Raw genomic sequence first — 19,086 nt, forward strand, 5'->3', positions numbered from 1 at the left:
GGGAAGGTGCTTGAAAACTGCAGCCTGAAATCTCTTCTTTCTTATCATTTAGAAAATAAAAGTTATTGACACAAATCATTTGATTTTTAAGCATAAATATAAGAATTCAAAACATCAGGTCATGAATGTAGTTTTTGTCTATTTTTTGGTCCTGTAACGCACAGTTAAACTTTATACTGCATTTTAATATGCATTCAGGACTAAAACTCAGTATGAAACTTCTTTCTTAAAATTTATTTCCCAGCAATTCATGTTTTTTTCTTACATAGTTAAAGTTAACTAAACAGAGTGAGTCACTTACTAAATGGGGCAAAGTCAAAATGTGTTTTTATATGTTATGAATATTATTAAAGATTATATTTAAAATGAACTTTAAAACAAGACTGATAATATAAGCATTAATAATATGCTGACCTAAAATACATTTTTTACTTTAAATCACTTCTTTATTTTCTCCCATGTAAAAATGACCAAAATGACTTTTTTTTTAATTTAAGGGTTTAAGAGAGAATAAATATTACTGTGAGATTGGCTCAGGAGCTTTTTTTAAAAGGTTGGGAAACACTGACATGTAGAATGGAATACAAGTTATGGACCACCCTTGAAGCATTAATCATTTCATTGCAGATACGAGATGTTTACAAAGATGTTTAAAAACAAAAAAGATTATGCAACTAAGTGCTCTATTGTATGATACAGATTAAGTGTTGTAGGAATCTAAAGAAGGGGAAATTAGTAGGAAAAAGATGGGGAAAAGAAACTTTAGTTTTTGTCTTAAAAGGCTACTGTTATTTCGTGGGGGGTTGGTGGGTGGGGGAGCAGGAGTAGCAGCCTCGCTCAGAAAATAACATAGGTGAAAAAAAAACAGACAAGAAAAAGAGTAACCGAAGAAAAGGGTCAGAAAGTTAAGATTGAAATGCTATATAGGCAGTGTCTTAGTTCAGGCTGCTATATCGAACTATCGCAGACTGGGTGACAAATGACAAAAACTTATTTCTCACTGTTCTGGAGCCTGGGGGAAGTCCAAGATCAAGGTGCTGGTAGATTTGGTTCCTGGTGAGAGCTCTTTCCGGCTGGCAGCTGGATACCTTCCCACTGTGTTCTCACAAGGCAGAGAGAAGGAAAGCAAGCCCTCTGGTCTCTCCTTACAAGGGCACTAATCCCTTCATGAGGACCCCACCCTTGTGACCTCATAAAAACCTAATTATCTCCCAAAAGCCCTGTCTCTAAATACCATCACATTGCGGGGGAGGGTTTCAACATATGAATTTTGGGGGACACAATTCAGTCCATAACAGGTAGAGAAGAGTCAGAGTATGGAGGATCACGGAAGCAAGACTGAGGTGCCAGAATCTGCTGCAATAGAAAATGGTCAAGAAGTAAGGAAATAATTAAATTTGGTTCTTATAGAGTTAGGAATAATAGTGGAATAGTTAAGTGGAAATATCCGGGAGGGAGTTAAAAATCAATAGGAGGCTGAAGTTCGGGTGAAAAAAACTAAAGTAACACTCAATCTTGTGAATTTTTAAGTAAGTACTTTATTATTATTTGTTAGTAACAGTCATTATGATACTTATTTTAGAAGTGAAATCAATGCCAAAAGTTGTTAAAACATTAGCTCTAGGGCTTCTTCCTATTAATAGCTCACCTAACACTGTCCTTCCTTGTGATCAATATGGGTTCACCTTTTGAATAACTAAGTACATCAGCTTTGGCTTCTGGGTGCCTGGGTTAAAATCTCCACCTCCTAGCTATGTGACCTTAGCCAGGAAGACTTCCAAGGATGCAGTGAACATTACAAAGTGATTGTAAAGTGATTAGTCCAGGTTCTTGCATTCAGCCAGTATCTGATAAATGTTAGCTGCTCCTGAAAAATGTCTGTTCTTTTCTGGAAGGCAAGAAGCTAAATTCAGACCCTCCTTTCAGAGATAGCCTCCTTTTGCTGTTTCTTTTTATATTCAAAATCCTTAATAGAGCAGGAGAGGAAAAGAGGGAGGGAGACTAAGGAGAAGAAAGAGTAAAAAGAGAATACAATTGAGACCAAATTATTTCATACCTGCCCCTGAGAAGCTGTCAGATCTCTCTGATTTTTGTCTTCCACAATTTGGGCAGGTTCCAAAGAGCAGAAAGAAGACCAGCTGCAAAATGAATGAACACATGGACCAACATGGATGCATTTCAAAAACATAATGTGGAATGATAAAGGCAAGTGGCAGAACAGTTTTACATTGCCTTACCATTTATGTAATGTTTAAAAACACATGAAACAATTCTGCTTAATGTTTATTGATATAAATGTGGTAAAAATGTAAAAGCAGGAATGAAAAAGATAGACACTAAATTCCAGAGAGTGGTAACCTCTGGGAGGATAAAGAGGATGGGTAAGAGGCACAAAAGGGACATCAACTGTATCTGTAATGTTTTTACTCTTTTTACTATGCTCTGAAGCAACGGTAAAATATTAGCACTTTTAAGATCTAGGTAATGGATACATGGGTGTTATATTATTCTATTGTCTGAGAATATTCTGAATGTTTGAAATATTTTCTTAAAATTTTAAACATATAAAGGAGGATTTTTTGTCTCATTCTTCCATCTCTTCAAACTCCATTTGTTCAGTTCAATCACATGTACGATCTTCAGGAATGAGTATGCTTCTCAGATTCCATTTGAAAACAGTCTAACAAATCTATTAAAAATAGGTTACGTCCTGTGCTATGTGTATATTACCAAAAAAGATTTCAAATTCTGATATCTGGGTTGAATTACACATATTACCATATTATTTGGTTTTTATTTCATTTTATTTTATTAATGACTGGTAGCAATAGCACATTACATTTTGAGGGTGCTTCATAGTTAACAAATTATTTTTGTATACCCTAGGATTGCTTGTATATACCTTAAGATCACCAATAGGTTTTATCTCAGGGGCAAATTCCAAATGATTGATGGTGACTACCATGAATGTTCTGTTGAAACCATAGCTGGGCCTCCACAGGGAAGGCAATAGCCAGCTTGGGAGGGGTGTCAAGGGCAGGGTGGTGAAATGGTGTCCCATTGATATCCCTGATTCCTTCCTGACTCTCCTCTGCCTCTCTCACTGCTCATTCTCCATCTCCCTTCACTTACCCCTTCTATCATTTCCAAGAATCCCCCTTCCTGATTCTCCTTGATCTTTACTCATGCTGTAACAATCCTAACTGGTTTCATTCTCATCCACGGCAACCCTACATGCTGGTGGGTCCCTCTTCTGTTTTCTGTGAAGCCTTCTCAGCCCCATCTGGGCCAGGTGAGACACCTCCCCTTCCTCCCCATAGCACACGCATAGCATTTATCTCTAAGTATTCCAACTATTTGTTTACCCATCTATCTCTGCTGTGGTCTTTGAAAGGACGAGACTGGATCTTATTGATCTCTGCACTCCCAGCTTCTGGCACACAGTAAGCAATCAATAAATGTTTGTTAAATGAAAGGACGATTTAATGAATGGTGTCCTTATTCTGTGGAAAAGAAAACACTCGGAAGTTGGGATTCTTTTCAAGGTTATCCTTCCTCTGAAACCTTTCCACTTTCCCTCTAGAACAAAACTGGCAAACATTTTCTGTAAAAGTGTCAAATAGTAAATATTTTCGGCTTCGTGGACCATCGGGTCTCTGTCACAACCACTCGACTCTGGTGTTGTAGCTGCAAAGTAACCATAGGCATGACTGTATTGCAATGAAACTTTTACAAAACCCAGCAGTGGACTGGAGTTGGCCTACGGGCCATAACTTGTAGACCTCGCCGTAGAAGATGGTAAATAGACACCCCCCTCCATGTCTAGTTTCTTCACTGAACATCTTTTCTGCCTCAACCCAAATACCAGGATCCTGATTCCAATGGTTTCCACAGTTCCTACTGTGATTAGGTCGACAATCCTCTCATAATTCCAAGCCAAGGAGTTGAGGAAGGCTCACAAAAGAACCGCTTTCAAAGCTGAAACCAACAGGAATAAGAAGAATTTTCTGACCTGACTCTTAAGGGACGCAGAAGAATTCAAGCCCCGCTTATCCACACCCTCCTTGATCGCTCATATTGAACACTCTCAACGTTTTAAAAAGAAAAGAGATCTATTTCTTGGGAACAGTGGGCTGAAAATGAAACAAAGGACTCCCTTTCATTCCTCCACTCCCTTTCTAAGTTTCCAAATGACTAGTCTTTCTCTTTCTCAGGGACTATATCAAACTTCTTCCACTCTTCCTGCCCTATGGTCCTCTCACTCATTGTCAGAAGATGACCTCGCCTCCTTCACCAAGGAAATAGAAGCTATCAGAAGAGAACTCCTTCAGAATTCTGCCACTGATGCATTCCTAAGTTATCTGAATCAATACCCACTCTCCTATCCTTCCTGTCATGATGGAATACATATGTAAGACTAATCCCTCCTTCTCTTCTCTGTGTCCTAGGTCTTTCTACCTTCAGAAAACTTGATTCCATCAATCATTTCTCTCTCCTGTATCTCTGTCTCAGTCTGTCTGTCTGTCTGTCTGCCTGCCTGTCTGTCCATCCCTCCCTCCCTCTCTCTCTCATTCTCTCTCTCTCTCTTCTCCCCGCCCCTCCCTCACTCTGTATGTCTCTGTCTATTTGTCTCTCTATCTATCTATGAACTTCGAGCCTCTCCCTGCTCACCCCCTCTATTCTGATAACTTTCCGTCAACATTTAGAAATGCATGTCTCTACCATGTTGAAAAAAGGTCTATCACACCTGTGTCTTTCTCCAATCATTGCCCTATCATCTCTCCCCCACCTCCTTCTCAGCCATAGTTCTTGAAGGAGTTATGTGATCACAGTTTCCACTTCATCATCTCCCAGTAACTCGTCAACACATTAAAAATTTGCTTCTCCTCCATTACGTCCTTGAAACGCTCTCATTGGACACCCCAAATGACTTCCTTTGTTGCTATATCTAACCCGGAATTCTTTGCCCTATCTTTTTTTTTTTATTAGTTTCAGTACATTGGTTAGACATTTATATAATTTATAAAACGATCCCCTTAATTGCTCCTTCACTCCTGTGGTTTTCCACCTAGCCAATATATTAATGCTAATTGCATTCCCTATGCTGTGCTCCCCATCCCCGTGACCATCTATTGACTACTAATTTGTACTTCTTTAACCCTTCACCCCATTCTCCCAGCTCCCCAACCCCCATCCCCTCTGTCTGTCACCAAATTATCCTCTATATTTGTCAGTATTTGATTAGTTTGTTCTTTTTGTTCCTTAGATTCTGCGTATAAGTGAAATCATATGGTATTTATCTTTCTCTCAATCTCTGCCCTATCTTTAGTGATTTTCTAGCACTATTCAACCCTGTGATCTTCCTTCTTGAAACACTTTCTTTCTGTGACTTTTGTGAGATCAACTATAGTCATTCTTCCGTAGATTTCTTTGTAGGCTCCAATACCTCTATCTATTTACTAAATATTGGTATCATCAGAGTTCTCTATTAAGCCCTTTACTCATCTGAGTCTACATGCTCCCCTAAAATACCTCATCTAACCCCCAGGCAATCTTAAATATGTTGATGATTCTCAAATCTACTTCTCCAACCCAGAGCTCACTACTGAGGCTAGAGCCAGCTGGCCATTGCCTAATAGAATTATAATTTATTTCTCCTTTCTATTATTCACTCATCCAGTTCCATGTTTAAAAAACATCTTGATTCCACCAACCCGGTCAGCTACCACCTTTTTTCTTTGCCCTATTTGCAGCTCTACCCAGTTCTTTTTTACTTTGATAGAAAGAGAATGAATTCTCACTGACAAACCTTATCTGCTACATTTTGAGGCCTGGGGCTTGCATTCCGCCCACTTTTCTACAGCCTGAGGGCAGGAGCTTGGAAAGAGCTTGGCAAACTTCCTGCAGCCTTTGGTATAGGACTGGGCTTACCCTTTCTTCTAAGATTTTGTTAATGTCGGAGTTGGAGTTCTCCCTCTTCCAATTGGGGGTGTGTGGGGGGGGGTGTGGAGTTGGGGGCAGATAGCCTTAGGTTTCAAATCGGTCCCCTGACTCAGCATGGAGTCCTGGCAGCCAGTGATACCTGGGGACTTTTCCTGGCTCAGCTGCCACACTGAGATCATAGATGGGAACCTCTGCTGTTGGAAGAGATTTCCTTGACTTTTCTCTAAGCTCCCTACTCCCAACTTTAGCAGCTTCTACCCAAATCAGGGGCACTGGCGAGAATTCTCAGGGTCCAACTCACTTCCCTCCCATGTCTCACTTCTAGGAGAAAAGAGTGATGAAGGAGTCGCCCTAAGTCACACCAAAATCATTCATTTTTCTTCTTGTTGGACATTTTTCAGTTTATGAGGATAAACCTCTTTCCTTCTTTGGCCGTTACCGGTAATTATTTTTAAATTTTATTATATTGTGTGATGGGGGACGGTGATTCTAGAAGCAAAAAAAAATAGTTTTTTAAATTATGAGGAAACTGGCAATTTCTCCCTACCATCCTTAGGGACAGGGGTCAGGTGGGGGTGGGGAAGATGAAATGTGGTGACCTCAGGAGACCCTAACGCACCCCAGGCTCATGGCAGCGGCAGGCCCTCTTCAGAGAGCCTGGTATTTCTTGTGAAGGGTATCTAGTGACCACACTTCCCATTTACTCTTTCTGCTGCCTGTTATTTTCTCAGCATGGAGTAGCGTCACCCTTAACACAGAAAGGGCTTTTGTTGTGCTTGACATTAGGACAGCACACGTAAGGGAAATCCAGGAAGCTGCCCCTTACTCAGCAGCCAGGCTCGGGGAGGAAGCTGAGTCCTGTGAATGAATCTGGAGACGAGGGCGGGCAAGCTCAGTCCTGATGCAGTCATAAGGCCCCAGAATAGCGGAAGGAGACAGGTAGGAAATGTGGCCTTGGGCAGCGGCTTTGGGATGGAGCCGTGAAAAGATGGAGGTGAGCTAGGTGGAAGATCTGCAAACCCGACATCTCCCACCATCACACAGGGGCCACGGCTCCCAGTGGGAGAAAAACAGCATCCCCAAGGAGAACGGAAACCAGAGTAACTAAACATTCAAGCTTGCGATTAATGAGCAAATCCCATCAAACCTTTGACACCATGGGCTTTGGCGTCAGAAGGCAGAAGCCTTTTAAGCGCCAATGATTACCCGCGTGCTCTTCATCTTCAGGCTGCATCTCTGTGATGGATTGCCACCTGCATCGTGCCCTGGCATTTCCACGCACAAAATAATTGGCTGCAGAAGGTCGTTGGATGCCTTTGTGTGAAGGAAACTGAAAAAAAAAAAAAAAAATTCTGTTCCACTAACTCATATTTTTTGATATTCTGAATCTGAGAATCCAAATTCTGTTTTTATTTGACTTCTCCATGATATGAAATTGTTCTTTACTGTAAAACCAAAGTGAATAAAATGGAAATAGTTGTCTGTGTTAAATAGTTAAATAGGCATTTGCTTCAAGGAAATTTGTGGACATTTTATGTTCATCTCTATATCATTCTTATAAGGGGCATAGAATTCTCCAGACTTCTTTGAAAAAGAAACTGAGGCACAAATAATGCAGTGTATAGGGTTAGCAGAGCTGTAAAAGCTGAGCAACAGTAGCTAACTTGATATCCTTCATATTAATTAATTAATGTTAATATAGCTAAACTAAGTGCTGGCATTGAATTACTCATTTAGACCTCACAGCAACCATATTATTACTAGTATCTCTATTTTGCAGAAGAGAATGCAACTCGAATTGGTTCAATAACTTGCACAAAATCACACAGCCTGAAGTTATGACAAGACACAGGTTATCCGACCTAAGAGCCTCTCTAGTTACGAGGTGCCTGTATTACTTCTCTATCACTGCATAATGAACTATCCCCCAAATTCAGTAGCTTAGGGATGGGACTTCTGGAACGGTGGGCTACAAACAACTTAGTAGTTTAAAACATCTGTTATCTCGCGGTTTCTGTGGGTCAGGAATCTGAGCACAACTGGCTGCCTCTGGCTCTGGGTCACTCACAAGGCTATAATCTAGGTGGCCGCTGGAGCCACAGTCATCTCAAGTCTTGGCTGGGAAAGGATATGCTTCCAAGCTCACTCCTGTGGTCAATGGCAGGGTTCAGTTCCTTGCTGGCACTTGATCAGATACTGCCCTCCTCTCCTAGACACATGGACCTCTGCATAAGGCACAACAAGGCAGCTTGCTTTATGAGAGCAAATAAAAAAGAACCAGAAAGAGTTTGGGCAAGATGGAAGTCCCAGTCTTTTGCAACCTTATTTTGGCATAGTCTATTCATTCGAAGGGAGAGTCACTAGATCCAGCCCACACTCAAGGGGATCACACAGAGGAATGGATACCAGCAAGAGTGATCACTGGGAGCCGTATCAGAAGCTGCCCACCACGGTGCCCTTCTCAGATAACTGCCTCTGTCCGCATTACTCAGAGGGGCAGGCTAAATGACTGTGAGCTCCTAACCACATCTGACTGGAGATGTTACCTGGCCCAAACCTGGCTAATTAGATTCTCCCCACTGGGAAATTCTGAATTGCAATCCAGAGACCTTCACTGGTTTCTGCTAGGGGCTTGAAATCAAAGATATTAATCAGAAAAACTATAGGGCAGCCATATCTGCTATGCTGAGATAAATAGGGAAAGCCAGATATGAGGAAAGAGAGAGAGCATGGTGTGCACATTTCCTATGAGAGTGTGTATGTGTGTGTGTGTGTGTGTGTGTGTGTGTGTGTGTGTGTGTGTGAGAGAGAGAGAGAGAGAGAGAGAGAGAGAGAGAGAGAGAGAGAGATTGAGAGAGAGAGAGAGAGAGACTAAGAGACTATGCTTCCTCTTCTGGATTTGAAGAGGTACATAAAAACTTTGGGTTTCTGTCACTTGCAACTTTGCAACTTGGGGTGATAGTGATAATATTTAACAACCAATAAGGCTCAAACACCAACGGATCTGGAGAGAACTCACCATAAACATCTGGTGCAGCCCCACGGCTGGACACTGGGTGCCCACCAGTGTTTGCCACCCCAAAGAGAAGCACACACTCTCTCACCTTGACCACACTGCTGCCCTCGGGGAGTTAGGCTGGGGTGGGGGATCTGACCCAGGAACCTCAAGATCACCGAGTGGGAGTCATGGCGGCGGCCTAGCACAGAAACATCAGTGTGATCACGGATTCCCTCTGTGGCCCACTGGGGAGTCAGTATCTCTGCCAGATAAGTCACAGATGAGTTTCTGCGATAACGTCACATGCATTCACTGTGGTCCGTGGAAGAAAACACAGAAGTGACCTACATAGGGATGAAAAGCCTCCATCTGATCTGTAGGAGAAGGAACTGAAAAGATCCCCCACTAGGTAATGGGGTTTGGGGAACTATCCACTTCCTCTAACACAAGATGATGGAGCTCCTTGATGTGCTTTGGGCCGAACCCCTTCACAGTATGTGCAGTGTCATGGGTATCCACAGATAGGTAGGAATTTCAGACACTCCAGCAATATGACCAAAACAAAACAAAAGAAAAAAGCCAAGAGCCAGTGTTTAGGGAAAGGGTCAAGTTTTTTTAAAGTTATTTTTTAAATTAAATCAACTGAGAGAGTTGGACATGGCTCCATAGTGTAGCAGTTAGCACGTCTGCTTTACACGCAGAAGGTCCTGGGTTCACACCCAAGTGGAGCCACAGTCCATGGTCTACGGCCATGTCACCCTGAACAAGCCCAATGTCTGATCTCGGAAGCTAAGCAGGGTTGGGCCTGGTTAGTACTTGAGTGGGAGACAACCTGGGAAGACCAGGTGCTGTAGGCATAAATAATAAATAATAAACAAACAAACAAACAAAAAATAAACCGACAGAGTCAACAAATTCATGCAGCCTAATTCTGTTCAAAAACAAGATGTCCACACAGCATTCCTCTCTAGCCTGGAAAGAAGTTCCACTCTGACTCCCTGTCTCCCCCACGATTTTCCTTCTCCTTTAGGAATAAATGTCAGTAAGTGCCAACTGAAAGCCAGTGGAGATTGCTTGCTAAAGGAAGTTTTGTCCTGAACATTAAACCTAAACCTGGTTTCTTTGCGAGATCTCTTGTTGAATTAAAACCTTGCTCAAGAGCTATTTTTTTCCACCTTAGATATCGTGGATAATCATTCTGCTTCCTTGGTCAATGAAATATGAGGTAAGTTGTTACAAAGAGAGATTTATGCCGCTGTCTCACAATTGAGCATCGTGTGCATATTTCCTGCCTAAGAAAATACAGTTCACCTCGATGTACTGAAGTAGCGTTCGATATTCATAATTATAAGTCATAACTCATAGTATAAATTTTCTTTGAATCAGGAATTTTGCACTAGAAGAGATTTTGGATTAAAGTATACAGTATATATTACTTTTATAATTAAAGAAAGGAGAGAAAATATATATATAATTTTAATTCTTCTTTTTTCAAAGCTTTAGATGAATTAATTGCAAAACCCTATCCTGGGTTAGCAAGTGGGCCTGCAGCAACCTCATAGCTGTATGTACCTTGGAGATTAAATTTATCATCATCAGTAAGAATGCCTAGCATTTATTGAGCACTCACTATGTGCCAGGCATCTTACTAAACACTCTACATACATTATCCCATTTTATCCTCACAATAACCCTCCCAATATTATTATCCTCATTTTACAGAAGAGGAAATTAAGTTATAGAGAGGTTCAGAAAATTGACTAAAGGTTCACATTTAGAAAGTAACAGAGCAAAGATCTGGAATCAGGTCTGTTTTATCCCAGTATTTACTCTGAACTACCAGGACTATCTCTGAACTTGAGATTCTGAAACTACCATGCTGCCTTAAGTATTCAGTGATATAGTTACTAACCTTCCAAATGGTCTCATCTAGCGTTACTCCCTTCCTAGAATTAGTCTATGTAAAACTTCAAGTAGTGTGTCAGTTACCTATTGCTATGTACTAAACTCTCCCCAAACTATGCAACATTAAACAATAGGCTCTTGTCATTACTCATGAGTCTATATGGGTGAGCTGAGCAGATTTTCGGGTTTTCACCTGACTTACTCATGTACCTGAGGTCTGTGTGGTTCGTATCCTCCCAGTAGGCTAGCCTGGCCTTTTTCATATTGTAGTGAATGGTTTCAAAAGCAAGCAAGAGATTGCAGAAGAGGGCAAGGCCCCTGAAAGACCAGGCTTGAAACTAGCAGATGCTACATTCTATTGGCCAGAGCAAGACACAAGGCCATCCTGGAATCAGAGAGGGCAGGAACTAGAGATTCTCCTTGCAAAAGGTGCGGGTACAGGGAGTCGTTTATTGGGGCCATCGATGTAATCAATCTTCTGCAATGAGTAACTATGAAAACAGTAAATCTATTTGGACACCAATAGTAATATTGGTTGACTGCAGAGTATGAGTGGACTGTCACAACTGCTCTGTTATGATCTCCTTTAGTATGAGAGGAAACCGAAACTTAAAGAAATGAAGAAACTTGCTCATGGTTCAATGCTTCTGCACGTATGAATGGAGTCTTATCTTTCACTGATGATCCAACAAACTAGGCCCTGAGCCAGGGGCTCTGGTGGCTTCTTTTCTTAAAAACTGCAAAGATCGATCTACATCTCTATGGACATCCCAGGTGTGTATTCAAAGGGTTCAGCCCTTTGACTTTTCAACTGTCCAGTGGAGGGCCTCGTGAAACCCAGAGTATCCCAAAGTCCCACACCTGAACAAGCACCTTCTCAAGTTTATTGCTTTGGCAGCTTTGCCTCTAATTCCAAAGTGTGTGCGTGGTGCCCTGGTGGGATAATAGCCTTCCCCAGAATGATAAACAAGAAAAGCCTCTGCTATTGGCTTTCAAGTCCTATAAGTATATTGGAGGAAAGAACAGGGGCTGGGGACAAGGGATCTCTCTAGGCCTCGGTCTCTTCATTTGCAAATGGTAAATATTTAACCTGACCCTGTCTCTCTCATCGAATATTTGGGAGGACCCAAGGAAGTAGTGGGTGTGAGCATGCTTTACAAAAATAAAAGATGAGACCTGGGGGTATGAAGCAGAGCAGAGGATGCAAGGAAGCAGAATAGAACAGAAGACAAGAGGAGAGAGGGAAGAATAGGGTCCTAGAGAAAAGAGATTCTCAGAACCTGCCTAGATAGGCACAGTTGTAGGCTACATAAACTTTCCTAGACCCTCGTGGGAAAAGCAGGCAACCCCTCACTCACAAGTAATACATTGGCTACACTGCCCCCTGCTGACCATAATGTGTAAGCACATAGACACTGAAAGCCTGTGGAAACAATGAACTTGGGTTTCAGAGACCACCAGATCACAGGTATATCAAGGAACCTATGAGGACTTTCTGCCCCAAGGCTGCTTATTAGACCTACTTCAGGATCCCCTACCCCTGATCCACTTTTCCTTTTTCCCACTATGCTGGTCCATCAGAATGTAAACTACATGAAAGCAAAGAGGGCTTTTTCAAAAAGTGTTTTGTTTACTACTGTGACCCTGTATTAACACAAGCTCAGTGCCTGGCATCTAGTAAATCTTTAAGATACAGAGGTTGAATTAATGAATAAATTAAAGAATTCAATTAGACCAAGGCTCATTTATGAAACAAGGTCATTTGGATTCCATGATATTAAAAGTTCTTTCCAGCTCTAAAATTCTAAGAACCTTGGGCATCTGAGCCAGTACAGAAAAGAGAGAGGTCTGTCTAGATTGTGGAATTCTAGAAGATGCTGTTGATAATCGATGTCTGCCCAATCATGGGGAAAAGGCTTTATCATCTTCCACATAACTCAAAAAGACACATTTTGTTCAAATGTCCCCCAAAACTTCTCTCATTATAATACTTCATGACTCCCTCTTAAGTTTAATTTTCTTATCGCCTTTCTCCCCGTAATCACATCTCAAAACAAGCAAAAGGCACTATCAGAAAAGATGGTAGTTGACACTGGCTGATGTCACCTTTGCCTCTAATCCAGAAAGGTTTGCTGACTCTCAGAGTTCTCATTTTATAAGTATTTTCTCTTGAGAATGTTCTCTCTTATACCACCTAGGAACAATGAAACCTTGTCTAGATGGACCTGGGCTTTATTCAACATCTAATTCATTAATTTAAAAACAAATATTCAGCACTTATCACGTGCAATCAAAAGGAGATCAAAAGAGATGTCGATACCTGCTCTTATGGAATATCAATTAATCAAACACCAAAATTATGTAAGTGCTACTTATCAGCTATGATAAAGATGATGGCAAAGTATTCTCTGGAATCCTGTTTAGCAGGTAAGTGAATGCAGGCTGAGAGCAGAACAATACTTATTGATGAAGAACGAAGGGTAAGAAATATTAACCCACAATGTAAATAGAGTTCAGAATAGCTTTCTACACTTAACCTCTTTGAAGCCACCCTCTTCTGAGTCATTGCTTGTCTATGGGGTTCTAATTAGCATGGTTGATTAGAACTTGAGAAACGATGAGGAGCTGAGCCTATCATTTCTACACAGGGAAAAACTGGCTTCCTTAAAGTCCTAACATCACTAGGTGCTGGTCTCCAAGGCATACATTAATTTACACTCATCTCTGGGGAAAGTAGGGACGAGTTTGCAAAAAGAAAAAGAAGAACAGAAAGAGACGAGTGAAGCCTCCGGCGATGCACGAAGCCCCATTACAGGCAGTTGTGAAAAGGAGGAGATTGCATCAGCTTCAATAGCAGATCAGCCTTGTCTTATTTTTCTTTGCTCGTCTGACCAGGTACTCCATAAATGTCAGACAGAGAATGAGAAGAAGTAAACACGTTATTACGAAAAAAGAAGGAAGCCATCTGATTCATGTCAGATGTCTGGACTGCAAAATATCGCAATGCCCAGGTGACCTTGGGGAAGCTTGCACTGGTATAATATCAGCCATTTACGTAGATAAATTAAACTCTCTGGTTTGAGCTGGAGAGTGTATTTATGTGGATTGCAAATAGAGGTGCTCTTGGAACATGGGTGCTCTCTCACTCCTCTCCTGAGTTGGCTGTATTCGCTTTGGCTTTGGCTGTGTTCTATATGCTTGCTCAAAGCTAGCATATAGGCATGTGGAAGATGTGTCCTGCTGTAGGAGGACCTGCTGTGTTTAGAAATCCCTCAGAACATAAGAGAAGCATTTCTCCAGATGGCAGGATGCTTGAGGTTCAGAGAAGAATGTGGTTTTGGCCTTCAGCAAGACTTGGTTGTCAGTGTTGGCCAATCCCCCTTACTGAGCTTCGTGTACAGTTGTGTATTGTGACAATCCACCACAGCTCTGGGACCCGGGGTGAGTGCTGTGATTTGGACCTTCTGTGAAAAAGTAAATACTATGCTGTGGAATTGGTCTAAATTAGTCAGCTCTTACACTTACATACCTTAAGGAGGAATTTTATTTAAAATATTTGAATTCAGAAAGTTCTGGATTTAAATCTCAACTTCACGTCTACATAACTGCATGATTTTGAGTAAGTTGTAAAATCTCCTTGAGAATACACTTGTTTATCTAAAAATGGAGATGTAAATGTTGTCCACCTCTTACAAATGGGGTTATTACAAGGATTAAAAGAGATAATATATGCAAAGTGCTCAGGACAGTGGCCGACTGCTAGCAAGGGCTGTTTTTGTTGCACACAGTTCTGCCTTGATACATCCAGCCCTGTAACCAGAGAATATTTTTAAGAGTAGGAAAGAGGAGAAAGTGAGCATAAAATGCATCTTCTGGCAGCTAACTCAGGAAGTTTTATATATCAAGTCATTTTAGTGGGCAGAAATCAGCACTGTGGACAACTCCACCAACAGCAAATAGGGCAGAAGGTGCTGGCTTTGAACTTGGACCATCTATATCAGTGTTTTTAAAACTGTGAGTCTATGCAAAACGAACACTAGAGAGTTGTGATCAGCATTTTAAAAAGAAAAGAATGGAATAAAAAATACATGGTATATTTACACATAGGATAAATATTGTTTCAGGAACCATGTGTGTGTTTGTGTGTGTACTGAGATTTTGTGTGTGTGCATGTGTGTGTATATATATGTGTGTGTGTATATACGTGTATGTGTTTGTGTCAAAAGTTGGAAAACCGTTGATCCATTAAATCCCTTTTCTCTAGAAAAATCCATTCTCAAAACTATTTCCGGCTTTACTGACTCTTGGTGTCTCTCTTTGATTAAAGTCACGCACGCCATTTCTCCTGCTCTAGCCATAATGTCTAAAGCATCCCCAATGAGCCGGCAGGCTACACCTCTAGGAAACTTAAGCCAGCACTCCAAATATAAAAAGTATTGAGTCAAAATTCAGTTCAACTTCTGGGGTTTGATGTACTTGATACTGAACAATCAACTGAAATATTCTACCACAAGGCTGATAAACTGGGGACTACTGCCTAAAAGCTGCTTCATTTTGAGGCATCGGTAGGCGTGCTTATGAATTGGGGAGTCCTTTACAGATTCATCTGCCTTAGAATACCATTCTGGGTAACCATCGACCCAGGAGAGATACTAGGGAGTTTATCTTGGTCTCAGACCACAGAAAACTTTCCTAGAAAACATCTTGCCAAAAATGTCTTCTCACACGTCACTCAGTAAAAGAGCTGAGACTCAAAGTAAAATATCCTGTTCATTAAATCCCACATCTCTTGGGAGTTTTTGTTTGTTAAGCTCAAATCGAACATAGCAGCAAAATGAGAACCTTTCTCTCCAGCTACAATAATCCTTCCCATTAAATTCACAAGTTTAGTTAGTACCATCATGTAAATAAGGAGATACAAAATCACTGAGAAAGAAAAAGACACCTCTTTCTCATAAATGGCCAGAAGGTAATTATTACCATTATTTTCCAATTTTATTGTTTATGACAAAACTCATTTTCTTCCCATCCCACAATTACTCCAGTAATTTGCAAGGAACCTAAGTTTTTTTTCCCCCCAGATCCGAAAAGATAATATGTTCGAATTCATGTTGACTTTGACCACCAGCATCCATTTTTCTTTCCCAAAAGCATTTCTATTCCCCTTTAAGAACTTTCTTCTCTTTTATCCAGACCTTGCCTTTTGCCACTCAAGCTGTATCCAGTTAAGCAAAGCCTGCAGCAATCAGACACTTCCTCTCTGGGTTTTACTCATGATCAGAGAGCCAAAGAGACTGCCCCTTGTGGGGTCCATTCCTGACCAGTATAAGGTCCTAAGCATGCTGGAGTCTCCTGCACCATTGCCCTCCCGATTGGCCTTAGTCCTCCCCAATCCCCAGCCCGGTTCATCAGCCTCCAAAAAATTCTGTGAGGTCTCAGTTCCCTCCAATGAATTTCCCTTTGCTTAAATTAATTTGAATCAGTTTCTGTTGCTCGCCACTAAGAGTGATATTCAAAATATTTAACAACCAACCCATCCAAACCAGATGTACAGAGCAATCCAAGCAGGCGTTAGCCATAAACAACTGGTCTGACTCTTCTGGTGTGTACTGGCTGCAGATCAGCCCAGCTTGCAGCTAATGAAGCATGAGAAAAACCCAGAGCAAAACACTTCATATTCGTGACCCACAGAAATATATCACTTACAAGGGATCACAGGGGTGGGAGCCTCTGTCTGGCTCAGAGTAGGGAGCTAATGAATGTCAACTCAATGGATGAATTAATGAAGTAATAGCTTCCCAGAAAAAGATACAGGAGAATGGTGACCCTGACCTGTTGCCTACGTATAGTCCAGAGGTAGGCATACTCTTCTTTCCCCGTGGAAGGATCTAGACCTAATGCATTCCACTAATGGCATGCAAGATAAGTGTAATCAACACACAGATAAACATTAATAAAACTGTAATGGTTACGTAATTTATTATACCTTATTGTTATCTTTATTTATGGCAGGTAATAAGAGTTTTGGATTAATAACAGGGAAATAAATTTGCCTTACGAAATAAATTATCTAAGCAAAATTATGGGCCAATTGTTTATAAATTGTGTAAACAAGAGCCCAGGTGGCACGAAGATGTGTTAAGAATCATCATGGCAACATAAGAACACCTAATGCTTAGGAAAATGCTGTTATGCATGGTAAGCAAAGCACCTAAATTCAGGATCAGGACTTGAATCTTGCCTTCTTCTTGGGTTCTCTAAACATAGCAGCTCCATCCTCCCTCTACCTTAGTCTCTACATCCACTGAACAGGGGATGACAATGCTGGCGGTATTCACATATCTGTTATGAAGGGTGGCACCGAAGCGCAGCCCAAAGTGGTACAGAAAACCCAACTATGATAGCAAATGATACCCTGAGTCTCTTGCACACGGTCCACTGGACAGCTGCTGATGCTTACGGTTTAGACAGTTTTGCCTTGGGCTGGACTCAGTTCAGTGACCTAGACATGAAAGACTGCCTGTGTCCCAGTTCTAAGTTTCTGAATTGTGTTGTCCTGTCCCTCTGCGCTTACCGTTCGTATCAAAGCGGGCTTCAAAAATCCAAAGAGTTTTCCTGTAATACATTTCTTTCTGACATTTTTTCTTAAACAAGGAAGCTTTAAAAATGAAAGTAACACCCACATAGCTAAACACATGTTTATTCATGTACTCTCTAGGTACACTTCAGCAATCTTACTAGCCAGAAGGCATATTTCTGAGAAATTTTTCTTAATGGGTGATAGTTGCAGGACTAAAGTCCCAATCTTGAATTTTTAAAAAGATTGAAACGTAGCAAGGATAAAAATAATATCTACTAAATGAGGACTGCCACTCTTATCTAATCCACTGGATTGCTATAAAGCAAAAATTTAAACCAACGGCCCATAGATTGGATCAGAGCCATAGGTGGGGAGCAGAGAATGTAGGGTGGGAACAGGCAGGGGAGGATTTATTAGAACAATTGCCCAGATCTTATATTTGGAAGCTCTCACATAAAAATATTAATTGCCACCTTCTTTTGACAAAACACAACACTGGACCTCAGGGCTACATCCAGCTGGAAGTGAGAAGTGGCTGTCCCCTATAAGTGGGCCATGTACTTTCTAATTAACCAGGCTCCACACTTATCCCTATTATACGATGCCCAACCCTTTTGCCTTCCTTATGTTACTTGTTTGAGACCAGAGGACAGTAAAATGTCACTGTCGTTTCCTATCACAGAATTGGCCTCCTCTGTCCATAGGTGCTCAGGAAGGAGACAGTAAGCTTCATGAGGGCAGGCACTCACTGTGTCCATTTTATTTTCTATTGTTTTCCTACACCTAACATATACCAAGTGCTCAATATTCTTCGGGCATGGATGGGTGGGTGGGTGGGTGGGTGGATGGATGGATGGATGGATGAATGGATGGATGGATGGATGGATGGATGGATGGATGGATGGAAGGAAGGATGAAAAGATCTTGTTCCCCTCATTGGAGAAGAGGGATGTGTGGAGCACTTCAAAATCATCAGAGACAACTGCCTCGTTAATGTGGCTCAGATGTATCGCGGCTCCATAGTCCAACCACGGAAAGGGTTATCAGCCTACACTATATCCATCATTCTAAAGACTATTTCTCCTAACGAGGAAAGAATCAAATAAAGAAGAAAGAAGAGAGAGTTCCCCAAAGATTAAAAAAAAAAAAAAGTACATGGGCTAAGACCACAGAATTTGGTGTCAGGATAACCTGGATTGGAATCTTAGATCCGCCACTTACTAGCTGGTTGACCTTGATGAAGTTGCTTTATCTCTCTGGCATTGTCTCAGGCACTTCTGTAAGTAGCCCAAGAGTTAGGTACAACTATTGTCCCATTCTACTAAGTAGAAAAATGAGTCTCAATAAGATAAAGTAATTTGCCTGAAGTCACAGAGCTAACAGGTAACAGAGGTTGGATTTGAACCCAGATCTGTCAAATGCTGAAGCTTACAGTCTTGACGGTCATGCTATACCTCCCAGGATCCAGAAAATCTGCCTGTGATGGGATAAGGGATGGAGAAACAGGCCAATGCTCAGTGAGGAGAGCTCTGGAAACACCTAGATGCTAGTTCCTTGACTTCACACTTGTCTTGGCTCCTGTACAGCTGTTGATTAAATGTGAGTTCTCAGAGTTCCCTGCAGAACTTCCTAGCATGAAAGTCATTAGTTATGGAGGCAA

At 41.3% G+C, this 19,086-nt stretch overlaps 1 pseudogene; it reads left to right on the plus strand.

Annotated features, from left to right (window-relative positions):
• The first annotated feature begins 9,682 nt into the window (after window positions 1-9,682).
• LOC111731813 lies at window positions 9,683-9,798 on the plus strand (annotated as a pseudogene).
• The last annotated feature ends 9,288 nt before the right edge of the window (window positions 9,799-19,086 follow it).

The sequence above is a fragment of the Pteropus vampyrus genome, unplaced genomic scaffold (genome assembly GCF_000151845.1).
Source record: "Pteropus vampyrus isolate Shadow unplaced genomic scaffold, Pvam_2.0 Scaffold399, whole genome shotgun sequence".
NCBI lineage: Eukaryota > Metazoa > Chordata > Mammalia > Chiroptera > Pteropodidae > Pteropus > Pteropus vampyrus.